Genomic DNA, 14,698 nt, shown 5'->3' with positions numbered 1-14,698 from the left:
AGGCAACCGGAAGAATTGTGCCTGGAAGCCAACGCTAGCTTCGACGAGTTGAGGGCGTGGCTATGAATCGCAGGATCCCATGCCTACGGAGGAGAGAGACTTTCATAAAACGGATTCACATCGCCACCAGTCGGCGACGAACTGTTCCATGCAAGTCTTTCTCTCTACGGAGGCTATCTATCTCGGCTTATCGGAAAAGATATGAGAAGAGAAGCCAACACCGCCGTTTGGTCAACGATGGAGCAATAAAAGCGTTGACCGGACCCATACTGTCAAATGGTTAAATTGATAAATTCTTATTTTTGTTGGTAGTTTTTTGTATTAATTGGTTTTGTTTTTTAAATACAATTTTTACCCCTATCCTAAAAACGTTTCCGTTTGTAGGCCGGGAAATTTGAGAAATTAAATTTCCACCTCTTGTATGTAGCACCGTAAAAATTGAGAAGTGAAGTAGTGAAATTTCTTGAGTCCTGACTATTTGGACCGTACGCAAAAACCACCAACAGCCCAACCCTAGTATCGATCATATTCTTACTGCCTTTACTGCCATTTCCCTGTGGTTTCCCTCTTAATCTCAGGTCATTTTTTACCGCCTTTAGTTCCATTTTCCTGTTTGGTTTCCCACTCAATCTCATAATTTTCTCTTTCATTTTTGCTGGCATACTTGAGCGAAAAATGGTGTTCATCATTGTTTAAGTGTTGTGTAAGTAAGGTGTTTGATAAAATGTCTGTGAGACACTAGTCAGTAGTCAGGTCAGTACTTCCGAAGCTTTAATTACTTTTTCTAGATCCTCGCACAATTTTCTTGCAGAAAATGCTTTTATTTCGTCATTTGTGTTTAAAACCATTCAAGCAATTGGAATAGTAGTATTCTTAGTTTTATTGAATTTCTTTATTATATTGTTAACTGTGCTGTCTGAGAATTTCACTCTCGAGATTTCTTATTAACAATGTAATGCATGCAGGTGCTTGTATGCTTAGCATCTGGGTTTAATTGTAGGTACCTTATTAATTAGGATTAGCTCAATACAAGTATTACATGCTTTCGAATAACTGAGGACAGAAATGAAAGTACAATACAAGTATTCCTTAGCAATCACATGAGTCAATTCAAACGAGCTAATTCCTCGATTACCTGCCATAAATAGTCTCAACAAATTGGACCTCAAGAAACTTAGTTCATCACCTGTACTAGCACCCTGCGATCACAATCCAGCACACCCATTTGCGCATGACACAAAACATGTTAGAATAGCCAAACTCCTCTTAATTGAGCTACTCATGAGCAAACTCCCTTTGATTAAACTACTCATAACCAAGCTCCCCTTAATTATACTACTCATGACCAGAATCTCCCTGATCGAACTTCTCTTTTGACCAAGCTCCTCTTGATCAGACTTCTCTTGACCAGGCTCCCCCTGATTAGAACTACCATTGTCATTGGCAAAGGCAATTATAGACTTATTTGCTAGAAAACATCACTCATCGTCATCTTGGTCCAATCAGCATCAAACATTCTTGCTGGCTTGCTCCTAACACCTTGAGTAAAGCATGTCCTCCATTCTTGGTTTCCACGTAACTCAGTTAGAGGGGGTGAGTTTCATCATAATCGCACCCTCCATTCTAAACGGGTATCAGCCAAACCTGCTTTGATACCACTTGTTGTGAACATCGCGTTTAAGAATGGGAAAAACAAAACAAACTCGGAAATCAAAAACAAATAACCAAAATAAATAACACCAATAATTTACGTGGTTCGGTTATATGTGCCTACATCCACGGGACAACAAAAATCTTTCATTGTGTCAATGATGAGAACAACCAATAATCTTTCCAAGCCTTTAAGATTAAGACTTGACGATAAACCTGAAAGAATAAGAACAAGAAATACAGTCTTATCTCATTTCTTTCCGGCACACACTTTACAATATTCTCCCTCTAACTCCTTGAGTGGTATACAAATTTATTGTTTTGCTCCCAATTCAAAACTAGTATAATAACCCCTTTATATAGACATAGTAAAGGTTCCTTCAATGAGGATTACTAATCCTAATTGGAATCTAGTTATGAATCATTCTCCAATTGAGAAACTAAGTCCAATTGGGAAAACAACTCCAACTTGGTAAACAACTTCAATTGAGAAACAACTTCAATTGGGAAAAGAATTTAATCCTCTAAGACTAATAATTCCCAATAGACTTAGGACAACTTATCATGGGTTGAAAAACTTAACAATCTCCCCTTCTAGACCATGAGGAAGGTATACCAATAATAGGATTGCTCCTATTGATTGAACTTATCATGACTAGGCTCCCACTAATTGAACTACTCATAACCAAGCTCCCTCTAATTGATCTACTTATGACCAGAATCTCCCTAATTGAACTTGTCTTTTGACCAAGTTCCTCTTGATCAGACTTCTCTTGACCAGGCTCCCCTTGTTCAGAACTACCATCATCATTGGCAAAGGCAATTATAAACTTCTTTGCCAGAAAACATCACTCATCTTTATCTTGGTCCAATCAGTATCAGACATGCTTGCTAGCTTGATCTTAACACCTTCAGTAATGCATGTCTTCCATTCTTGAATTCCACGTGACTTAGTTAGAACAGGTGAGTTCATCGTAATCACACCCTCCATTCCAAACGGATATCAGCCAAACTTGGCTCTGATACCACTTGTGAACATCGCCTTTAAGAATGGGAAAACAAAACAAACTCAGAAATCGAGAACAAATAACCAAGATAAATAACACAAAGAATTTACGTGGCTCGACTATATGTGCCTACGTCTACGGGACAACAATAATCTTTCACTATATCAATAATGATTACAACCAATAATCTTGCCAAGCCTCTATGATTAAGATTTGACGATAAACTTGAAAGAATGAGAACAAGAAATATACTCTTACCTCTTTTCTTTTCTCTCGCACACTTTACAACATTCTCACTCTTAACTCCTTGAGTGTATACAAATTTATTGTTTTGCTCCCAATATCAAAACTAGTAAAATAGCCCCTTTACATAGACATAATAAAAGTTCCTTCAATAAGGATTACTAATCCTAATTGGGATCTAGTTACGAATCTTTCTCCAACCTAGAAACTAAATCCAATTGGGAAACAACTTCAATTGGGAAAACAACTCCAATTGAGAAACAACTTCAATTGGGAAAAAAGTATAATCCTCTAAGACTAATAATTCCCAATAGACTTAGGACAACTTATAATGGGCTGGAAAAACTCAACAATCTCCCCCTCCAAACCATGAGGAATGTATATTGAAAAATAGGATTGCTTTTCTTGATCAAGCTCGTATTGATCAAACTTCTCATAACTAGGCTCCCACTGATTGAACAACTCATGACCAAACTCCCTTTGATTGAACTAGTCATAGCCAAACTCCCCCTAATTGAACTACTCATGACCAGAATCCCCTTGATTGAACTTCTCTTTCGACCAAGCTCCACTTGATCAGACTTCTCTTGACCAGGCTCTCCTTGATCAGAACTACCACCATCATTCGCTACGACAATTATAGACTTTTTTGCCGGAAAACATCACTCATCTTCATCTTGATCCAATCAGCATGAGACATGTTTGCTGGCTTGATCTTAACACCTTCAATAATGCGTGTCCTCCATTCTTGAATTCCACGTAACTCAGTTAAAGCTGTTGTACTTTTATGCGCAAATGAAAGCGAATTATAACAAGGTACCAAATATCAACGTCGTAGGTGAAAGCTAAAACAAACAATCTCAAACTAACACAAGAGATTTACGTGGTTCGGCGTAAAACCTACTCCACGGGCGAATCACGGCAAGGAATTTCACTAAACAAATGGAGATTACAACAGAGTGTTTAAACTCTCACAACCCAAATCCCACAAATTACAAACCCTAAACCAAACAAGTAGAGAACTCAAACAAACGGAGAAGATTCTCCCAAATTGTTCATTAATTCACAAACTCACAAATTGACTCTCACCAAATTGCTACACGAATGAGCCACACGAAATACACTAACCCTAAGGTCCTTTTTATAGTGCATAGGACTTAGGTTACAATAAGAATCCTAATAGGAAGTAAATCAAATCCTAATAAAATAGGTAATTAACAAAATTTCTCTACCAAGGAAACCAACTAAGAAGTCAAAATCCAAACCCAAATAAGACACGAAAACCAAATAGGTAACACAAATGTATACAAATGTACACAAATATTTTCTTTTCTCTCGCACACACTTTACAATATTCTCTCACTTTAACTCCTTAAATGTATACAAATTTATTGTTTTGCTCCCAATTCAAAACTAGTACAATAGGCCCTTTATATAGACATAATAAAAGTTTATGATATAAGTTATAGTCTAATTCAAAACTCATCTAATTCCAACTTCATCAACACCTTATGATATAAGTGATAGTCCAAACTAGAGCGCCAACGTTAGAGCAAGTCCACCGTTGGACCTTGCTCGGGAGACAGGCAAGAGGAAAGGGTCCGAGGGCCGGTGGGTTCGGCTCCAGCGTTGGGCAGCCTGAGTGAGGGTGGGAGCCCGAGGGCCAAGCCTGTGAGGGATTGCCAGCCCTTCAGCCCGAGGTGGGTCTGACGTCAGGCTGACACCAGGCTTGGCGTCGGTCTTTTTTTTATTTTTTTTGTGTCAGGCGCATGCCCCTCACTCGTGAGTGGGGGCGCGTCACCCGACAAGTTTACAGGGCACGTGGCCCGCGCGCTAGGAAATGTAAGTGACCGTTGGGAAGCCACGTGGCTTCCCACGGTCCATTCGATCTCAACGGCTCTTTAATATGAATCGTTCGATTTGAAACGATAATAAAAAAACTGCTTTAATATCAAACGTTCGATCTGAGATCAACGGTTGATATTAATCTGCTTTATAAATTAAAAAAAAAAGAAAAAAAAGTTTAAAAATTAAGAAAAGTTACCGTTGTGACACGTGGCACAATTTGAAGTGTTAGAATTTAAATTTTTTTAAATCCAAGAGATTAATTATTTGAATAATTTTTTTTAAAAAATTGTAAAAAATCCGAAAAAAAATATCTGAAATTTTTTAAAAAAATGTTTCTATTTTTCTATAAATACCTTATCATTATCATCTACCTTACACCACAATTTCATATTTTCTCAACTACTTTCAATCAAATTCCTATCTTTCTCTCAAAGTTTCAATCCAATTTTTTTCAATAAAATGACTACTGATGCAGGTATGAATTGATCACTTCTTGAAGATGTTGCGTTGTGTACTAGCTGGGTTGAAGTTACTCATAGTTCGCTTACGGGTAATGAGATGCAGTTGCGAGAAATGTGGAGTTTTATTCATACCAATTATCTTGAGAAAATGGGTAGAAGTAGAACCAAAGAATCGATATCTAGTCGTTGGAAATTACTTAGCCAATTGTTTGCTATTTGGAGAGACGCCTTGGCAAAAGTTAGTAGTAATCTTCGAAGCGGGGAAAATTACACGGATCAGGTAACAATATATTATTTATTTGTTTGTACTATACCCAAATTTACATTGTAATTATTTGTTTGTATTATTTACACTTGGACAGTTTTTCCACGTCCAATGCATACAATCAATGCTCCCAATAATCCTAGGAAAAACCTCGCATCTCGGCGTTCTTCAGAAGCCTTTCCAAGTCCATGTGAGTAGGTTTCCGGAGGTACTCTGCGGTGTAGATAGATTCGATTGCTTCGCAAAACCTCATCAGGGACTCAAGAATGGTTGATTTCCTCATCCTCGCTATCTCATCCATTTGGTTTGCAAATGCTCCATACGCAAGCATCCGCTGCGCAGCAGTAATTTTTTGCTCGGGAAGGAGACCCATAGCACCACAAGCATCCTTCTTTTGCAGAAAGTAAGAATCATGGTTGTAAACAACAATCATGATTTTGTTGAACAAATGTCGTTCCATTCTAAAACGACGTCTGAAGTACGTATTAGGAAATGCACTATTATGGACAAAATAATCATCCAATAGCTCCACACCTCGTTGTTGCCTGCTTCTATCAAGGTTTTCGGAACGGGTGGGCCTGCATATATGAGCCACAACTTGGATGACTCGATGGGAATGTGAGTTTCTGGCCATTCTTGCTTCGTCATCTCTCATTCTTCGCTCCTCATCCTCTTCCTTCTCATTTTGGTCTATATGGAGATTGAACATTCCTTCAGATTGGTTAAACAATTCTTCATTTTCTTGATCGATTTCCCACATCATACTTGAAGAAGAAGACATTATAAGTAGAAACCATGAATAATGATACAGATTTTGATTTGGTGACGAAGGAAGCAAAAACTATGAATAATGATAGAGATATTGAGAAAATTGGTGTGAGATTTAAAAAGATGGATGATGGATTATATGGAGGATTCTGAAATGATTAGGTTGTAGATAGTGTCACGTGGCATGCCATCATTCGTTAAAAATCTGATCAAATTCTATCCTAAAAGATTTTGAAAAGATAACGACACGTGACATGACGGCATTGGATAAAAATCTTATCGAAATCCATCACCAATAATTATCTTTTTGGATAATGACACGTGGCGCAACGAGAATGATTTAAAATCTGATCAAAATATATCCTCAATGATTCTGAAAAGATAACGACACGTGGCACGATGACATTAGATAAAAATCTTATCGACATCTATGACCAATAATAGTCGTTTTGGATAAATGACACGTGACGCAACGAGAACGATTTAAAATATTTTATCCGAAATTACAAATAAATTTATTTAGTATTATTTTGTAAAAAACAAATTAATAATATTTTATTGCCTATTGCCAGGGCTATTTAAATGCAACGGTGGAAATACAAAAGGTAGTTACTGTTCATTATGTTAGTTACTGTTCATATTGTGGATTGAATAGTGGATTGCCTAGGGGGAGGGCTCCAAGGGTGGAGTTGCTCTTCATTACTTGGGAAAAAGTTTTTGGTATAGAATTTATTCTTCCACTTTAATACTTTTCTTTCTCTATTGGACTGTTTCTTGTCTTTTTGGAGAAATCAGTAGGGTCGTCTCATTTAGATGAAAAATTTGTACCTTTAAATACGGCTAATTGCATTTTCTTCCCGGATTGTTTGGCAAATAGATCAGTGCACATAATGCTGTGCAATGGGTTCAAATTTTAAATTCATTATGGGTTCGAACTTCTAATCTTTTCGGTTTTTGTGAAATTTCAGTATCATGGAACAACCTGAGGTCGGCGACAGTCTTGTGACATTCTTGGATGACCCTCAGCCTCAGCCCAAGGTAATTATTGTGCGTGTTTGATTATTTTAAGAACTTGTATGGCCAACAAGTCAGCTCTCTTTACAATTTTTTTAGTTTTAATAATTTATATAATCTTCCTCAGGAAAGTTCTGTCTGTATCGATTTCAGCAATTGCAGTTTCAGAGCTTTGATTGATCTGAAACTGATCCTTTTTGCAATTACTGCAGCTTATCAGGTGTGTAAATGTTTAAGTTTGTTTCTATTGCTGGACTGTTCTAGTTGTATTGGTGGATTGGTGGATATTGTGTTTCTTCGAGTCTTGTGTATAATTTCAACTAGGGAAAAGACTGGCAACTTCAAAATTGTCAGTAATGCGTACTTAAGTTAGACTTAATAAGGGTTTAGAATTTAGGATTGTGACTGCATAGTCTTGTGCCGCCATCGTGGTGTTTTGTGAAAATGACTGAACGAAATAAAAACCCAGACGAGACTGAGATAGAGGTGTGCTTATGAATATGAATGGAGTTTTGGGAGGTGGGGATTTGGAATTTTGGAGAAAACATCTGAATAATGACAAGTTAGTGATGATCGATCACTAATTTGATACTGTTTGCTTGCCACTAAGTGAGCTCACAGAGTGGTGAAGGTAGTCTTTGTAGTTTGGAGGGCCAGAAACTTGGCAACCTGATGCTATGCTATAAGCATTAACAGAGTTGATAAAAAAGAAGGGGAGCTATGGTTAAGCTTGTCCGTACCTCCGGGGCAGGTAATCAGCACACTGCTATTGCCAACTAACGCAGATATGCTGGAGTATGTTTCAGTTTGTCTATATTTTCATTTTTCTTTTGCATTACTAATTGTTAGGGATCTTTTACTTGTATAGTTATTTTATCTGATATTCATGGTGGGTGGGATGTCCATTACCAACCCTTAATCGGATGTGTAACCACTGTCAAATTTGAAAGTAAAAGTATGACTTTAATTTATCCTGTTGAGATATAACCAACACAGTAGAAGATAATGAGCCTCTCTCTAGCTTCTTGTCAAACATAAATTGTAGGCTGTATTCAACGGCCTTGATTTTGTGTCCTTTTTAATTCAACCTGTAAATTGATTGATGTTTATACTGGGGATTGATTTTTTTTGCTACCATATTATTGAATTTCTGGACTGATGTTTATTTTATTTTTTTTGCTGTTCCATATTATAGTTCTGTATTGATGTTTTCATTTTGATCAGTGTTTTAAAAAACTTGCCTCGGGGTGCGCCTAGGCGGCAGCAATTTCACCTCTATTTTCTGGGAGTGGGCAGAAACTCGCCTAGACTTCGTCGGAGCACGCCTAGGTGACCAATGCGCGCCTGAGGCGTTCCCATTAATCTACGAGGAGATTAAAGTTGTCAATATCCGAGGGCAAAAACATACATTTTGGGCATCTCCAATACCCATTATGCTTCGTCGATGAATTCAGACCACAACATGCATTATGATACCAATGCTGACATTCGTCACACTGGATCATAGGCTCACTGTCATCATTGGTTGCTCCACAGCTACATTCAACCACCCATACTTTTCCACTCTCCGCCATATAGCTATCACTATTTTCTATTCCACTAATTCTCACCCACCCTCTCCCCTTCAAATCTTCTCCAATTTCAACCATCCTAAAGGTAGGCGCCACATGATATATTTTGCTGACTTTGTCTCGAGTAAACCTTTTTATTATGGAATACGATGGCTATAAAATAACAGGTATATCAATCATACCTTTCATATCACGGCCATCAATATCTTTCACTGAGAACTCCATAGCCATACCATTACGAGGAAAATTGTTAAAGGGATAGTCTTTTATAAACACTTTGCTGCTTAAGATGTTTTGTTTGTGGAAACCTCTCTCCATCCGTATTTTTGTATATATCGTCCATAAGTGATCGTTGGCTACATGTTTTTTGCTCCGTCTTGAAGAAGACGACTCGTAGAGCATTATCCTAAGAAGATCTTTCAATTCTTTAACACGAGAGTGTGACCTTTCCTATATAATCGGGTATCCAAATTCTACTACCATTTCATAATTCCCACTCTCATGTTAAAGAATTGAAAGATCTTCTTAGGCTAATACTCTGCGAGTCGTCTTCTTCAAGACGGAGCAAACAAACATGTAGCCAACGATCACTTATGGATGATATATACAAAAATACTGATGGAGGGAGGTTTTCACACAAGAAACATCTTAAATAGCAAAGTGTTTATAAAAGACTATCCCTTCAACAATTTTCCTCGTGATGGTATGACTATGGAGTTCTCAGTGAAAGATATTGATGGCCGTGATATGAAAGGTATGATTGATATACCTATTATTTTATAACCACCGTATTCCATAGTAAAATGGTTTACTTGAGACAAAGTTAGCAAAATATATCATGTGGCGCCTACCTTTAGGAGAGTTGAAATTGGTGAAGATTTGAAGGGAAGAGGGTGGGTGAGAATTAGTGGAATAGAAAACAGTGATAGCTATATTGCGGAGGGTGGAAGAGGATGGGTGGTTGAATGTAGCTGTGGAGCAACCAATGATGACAATGAGCCTATGATCCAGTATGACAAATGTCAGCATTGGTATCATAATGCATGTTGTGGCCTGAATTCATCGATGAAGCATAATGGGTATTGGAGATGTCCAAATTGTATGCTTTTGCCCTCGGATATTGACAACTTTAATATCCTCGTAGATCTCTTTATGTGACCTTGAAAAGCAAATTGGTAAGGAGAACCATGCTGAACATGCCTCTCAATGTGCCCCTGAACAAGGCCTTGATAAGGAGAACCGTGCAGAACATGCCCCTTTGTGTGTCCCTGAAAAATGCATTGAGAAGGAGTATCAAGAAATACCGTCATTCAGAAATGTTTTGTCAAAGTTGAGTTTGGAAGAACAAAAGCTTATTGAAGGCTACTGGACCAATGCAACTCAAACAGGGTAAGTTTCAACACTTCTCATCTCCTATCAGTTGTTTTCCTTTCTCACAAATTTCTAATTGATAGGTGTTTCAAAATCACCTTCCCAATTTGGTCCCAGAGGAAAGTCACCATTGACTAACCATGACAGGGAGGAAAAATTTGAAGCATAGCTGGTGGAATTACCCATCTCTGTGATTGAAATATGTTCAATTTCATCTTCTCCTTGCAGTTCTTTCTCTGAAGTGGGATAAAATGATGGTGGGATTAAGAAGCTTTAATTTAGTTAAAAATAATGGTCGGATTAAGAAGCTTTAATCTAGTTAAATTTTGTGTTTGACTAAATTGCCCCTAATTTATTTGGTTAAGTGTTCTTTACATTTTTTCTTAAGCAGGGGCTGTTTTGGGGTTAAGGAAAGTTTGATGTAGGCAGTTACTTTTTGGGGTGTTGTATTTATACACGTAGAGAATATGGTTAATTTGTTTTTTCTCATAATCTTGCAGCGACTTGTTCTGGAATGGTTTAGATTCACATAACCGTACTGTGGGACGAGAGGACCTTGGTCATCTATTGAGTGATGCTGAATGTTATATCATTTATATGTCAAAAAATCATTGTCACTGTGCTAATAACATGATTTCACATTTATTAACTAATGCAACTCAGGTTGTTGACTCTTATGCGGTGCTATTGACAGAAGACATGCTAAGAGATGGTGTCTCCAATCAATTTGTTATGAGCCGTTATGCATGGGTAAGCCATTATCTCTTCGTTATTATAACCTTGACTAAATCTGTCAGAATTCTTATTTCTTATGAAAATTATCATGACTATAACCTTGACAAAATCTAACTGCTTTCTTATTTCTTATGAAAAATTATCAATAGATGTTCGTGGAAGATGAAGATGAAAATGAAGCTGCAGAAAGTGGCGGAGGACCAATTAATTTATAGACTCGAAAGAGAATGAATCATCTACAAAATTAATAAAAAGCCGATGGATTTCGAAAATTCACAAATTTGCAATTCATGATAACAAAAATAGAAAAGCGAAACTAAGTTAAAAACAAGAGAAAGTCCGCAAAATTGTCCTAATCTAACCAGAATACAATCGCTCTTCCCTTCCACAAGATCTAAAACAATCACTGTAACGGTGTGACCTAACCACAAAGCCCCAGTCCGGAGCATACTCAAAATATATGGATTTCATCGAAGCACATACAGTAAACCTCAGGAGTAAATCTGTGATTCCTTTAATGTAATTGAAAAACATCAAGCCTATAGCTCTCCAAGAGATTTGCGTGAACCAACAGACAACAGGGAAGGAAGTAAGAAATTTTACCCAGTCGAAGGTACGCAACGCCGCGCCGACCGACCTGAACTCAACTGAAGCTCTGGGACAGAAACCACGAAGGATCGACATGACGGGCTATGTTTATGCTAAACAGTTAAACAACTTACAAGTGCGTTGCGAATGGGAAATTTTATTTTAACCTTTTATACATCTAACTTACTCTTTTTATTCATATTGTTTTTTATTAAAAAATTAATCTATCTTTAAACCTAAATTTATTACCTAAACTACCATCTTAATCCCAATTCAAAATGTTAAGTTATTTTTACACCAATTCTGTTTATAAAATAACATCTGTAATTTTATTTTTAAGAGGTGTCCTTGCCCCACCTCCTCTTCCCACTAGCATTTCCATGGCTATTTTTTTTTTTTTTTTGCTACCAAACCCAAACATTTTCCTTTCTTCTTTCTACTAATGTGCATAAGCAACAAATAAAATAGGGTAAATCTCTGTTTACTACCTTCATGTTTCGTAGTTTTCAACATTTAGTACATCAAGTTTTTTTCGTCTCAGAGTCATACCTAAAGTGTTAATTTTGGAACAGTCTCACACATCCGTTAGTCAAACTGTTAAGTTTGCCGTTAATTGATGACATGGTGCTTATGTGGACAATGACTAGGCGTCACGTGTCATTAAGGGTCCACGTGGAATTTTTTTTTCTTTTTTTAGAAGGGGTTCAAAAAAAAAAAAACAACACAGCCGTCTTCTCCCTCCCTAATCCCCACACCATATCCCTCCCTCATCCCCTGCACCCTCTCCCTCCCTTCTCGCTTCTGCATCATCCCCTGCACCCTCTCTTTTGCAACCCGGGTCTTTGGGTTTCAAATTTGAGTACGAAACCGAGACGCTGATGACCTGACTCGACCCGTCGTACTTGATCCACGAGTTCACCAGATCGCCGCTCTTAAGATCGATGTCGACGACATCCAGATCCAACCCGATGTGGTTCATGTTGATGTCCTCTCTCTCTTGCCGTCACAGCACCTCCAAAGGGTTTCTTTTATAGCGTAATTGAAAAGGTTGGGCGTATATTGACCCATGTGCTTTTCTTTTGTTTGCTCTTGAGATCGATGTCGACAACATCCAGATCCAACCCGATGTGCTTTTCTTTTATAGCGCACCATTTTCTCAGAGTTGTACTCGATCAGTTTGGGTTTGATTTGTTTGGTGGCATTTGATCAGGTTGGGTTTTATTTTACTTTTTCTTGAATTATTTTTTGGTTTTTTGGATTTGTTTTTTGTTGGGTTTGATTTATTTGGTAGGATAAATTTGTTGGTGAATTTTTGTTCTTGGTGGTGTAAAAAAAATGATTAAACTTTAGCTTGAAGAGAATTGAAAGATGGAAACTTGGTGAGATCGAGAACCGCGACATGGTGGGTTGGTGCAGATGAGAGAATGGAGGGATAAGGGAGGAAGGAGGAGAGAAGGGAGGGTGGTGCAGGTTGTAGAAGAGAGAATGGAGGGAGAGGGTGCGGGGGATGAGGGATGGAGAGGGTGCGGGGATGAGGGAGTGAGGGAAAGGGTGCAGGGGATGAGGGAGAGGAAAACTAATGAAAAGGGTTTGAAAACTTTGAGTTTTAATGATAAGGACAAAATAAAGGGTAAAGTGAATAGTACCAGGATTGACTTTTTAGTGTAAAAATGTGGTTTTTCTTTAAAGTGAACAGTACCGGGTGCTTTTCATTAAAGTTCCCATGAGGGAGGGAGAAGATGGTTTATTATTATTATTATTATTTTTTAATTTTTTTAACCCCTTCTGAAAAAAGGAAAAAAAAATCCACGTGGAACCCTTAATAACATGTGGCGCTCAGTCATTGTCCACATAAGCACCACGTCATCAGTTAACGGCAGACTTAACAGTTTGATTAACGGATGTATGAGATTGTCCCAAAATTAACACTTTAGGTATGACTCTGGAACGAAAAAAACTTGATGTACTAAATGTTTAAAACCACGAAACATGAGGGTAGTAAACAAAGATTACCCAATAAAATAATTCATCCCCTTATATTTATCAAGCAAGGAAGTTTATAATCTAAAAATATTGGTAATAAGTTTTTCCTTAGAATTTTCCAATTGCGGAAAGTTTAACAAACCATTCGAGATTGATGGAAAAAATGAAACCCAAATACTTATTTCTAAACTTTAAAAAAATTGAAATCAAACTAACAAAATATTCATAAATTGAGTTATACCTTAGTTGGAGGATTCAAAATTTCAAAATCAACATCCATCAATAAAAAAAACTTGTTTTTCTCTACAAGACCTATTAAGGTTTTAGCTAGAATGAACGTAGGATAAACAAGAAGTGATGGTAAGGTTGTTTAATGGGTTTATTGATAAATTTTAGATTTATTATTAATTTCATTTTGTACTTAATAATAATTATGCAATAGGGTAAGATAGACAATTAACAATTTAAATTTAAGTTTGGTGTAGAAAGAAGTTACATGAGTTCAAATAAAATTTCTCATTGCGAATTTACTATCCTAAAAAATAGTGTTCTGTTTATGTTCCATCTCTTATATTCTCGAAACCTGTCCACCCCCAAAAGATAAAGAGAAATTTACCCTAGTGGGATAGTGCTATGCTGGTTTGATAGGCTCCAATTCCAGAAACCTATTCAACCTTAACCACAGATGCAAGATGCAGCAATGGAGAATGGCGAAATGGAGAAGATGAGTATTTTTTTTTTATTTTGTAAAATTATATTTAATTTCATCATACCGTTGGAATGGGAAGCAGAGCTTTATATAATAGCTCGATACACTAATGTGAGCTGCCACGTAGGCTAACAACCAATTATTAAAAATAGAACTAGAAAGAAATGCAAATTGCAATGAAACCCCAAACAATTACAATTTGACTCCAAATTCTGTTACTTGTGACTAAGGCAATCACAAGATCATAACAATAACTCATCATTCAAAACTAATCTTGTCCTCAAGATTACACTGCAAATTCTGGAAATCGAGCCTTGAATGCCTCATAATCCTCCCAAGTAGCATCGACAGCATCTTGTCATTTCCACTGCACCAAGAGTTGTACCCCAACAACCATTCATTTCTTATACATCCTGCGATTTAAGATTGCAACAGGTTCCACCAATTGAAGACCATCCTCAGTGCTCAATGGTAGTGTGGGATTT

At 37.2% G+C, this 14,698-nt stretch overlaps 1 long non-coding RNA gene across 7 annotated transcripts; it reads left to right on the top strand.

The window, feature by feature from the left end:
• Nucleotides 1-722: 722 nt before the first annotated feature.
• Nucleotides 723-12,838, top strand: LOC126587752 (uncharacterized). 7 transcript variants are annotated; one of them, XR_007611214.1, is made up of 5 exons: nucleotides 723-753; nucleotides 5,224-5,489; nucleotides 7,211-7,280; nucleotides 7,384-10,948; nucleotides 11,326-12,838. It is a non-coding gene; the product is annotated as an uncharacterized LOC126587752 (long non-coding RNA). The 7 variants fall into 7 exon arrangements; XR_007611216.1 differs by lacking the exon at nucleotides 5,224-5,489 and having other exon boundaries at nucleotides 736-753; XR_007611213.1 differs by lacking the exons at nucleotides 723-753; nucleotides 5,224-5,489 and having other exon boundaries at nucleotides 7,138-7,280; nucleotides 7,384-7,476; nucleotides 8,481-10,948.
• The last annotated feature ends 1,860 nt before the right edge of the window (nucleotides 12,839-14,698 follow it).

The sequence above is a fragment of the Malus sylvestris genome, chromosome 10 (assembly GCF_916048215.2).
Source record: "Malus sylvestris chromosome 10, drMalSylv7.2, whole genome shotgun sequence".
Lineage (NCBI taxonomy): Eukaryota > Viridiplantae > Streptophyta > Magnoliopsida > Rosales > Rosaceae > Malus > Malus sylvestris.
This window is presented reverse-complemented; position numbering and strand designations above follow the sequence as displayed.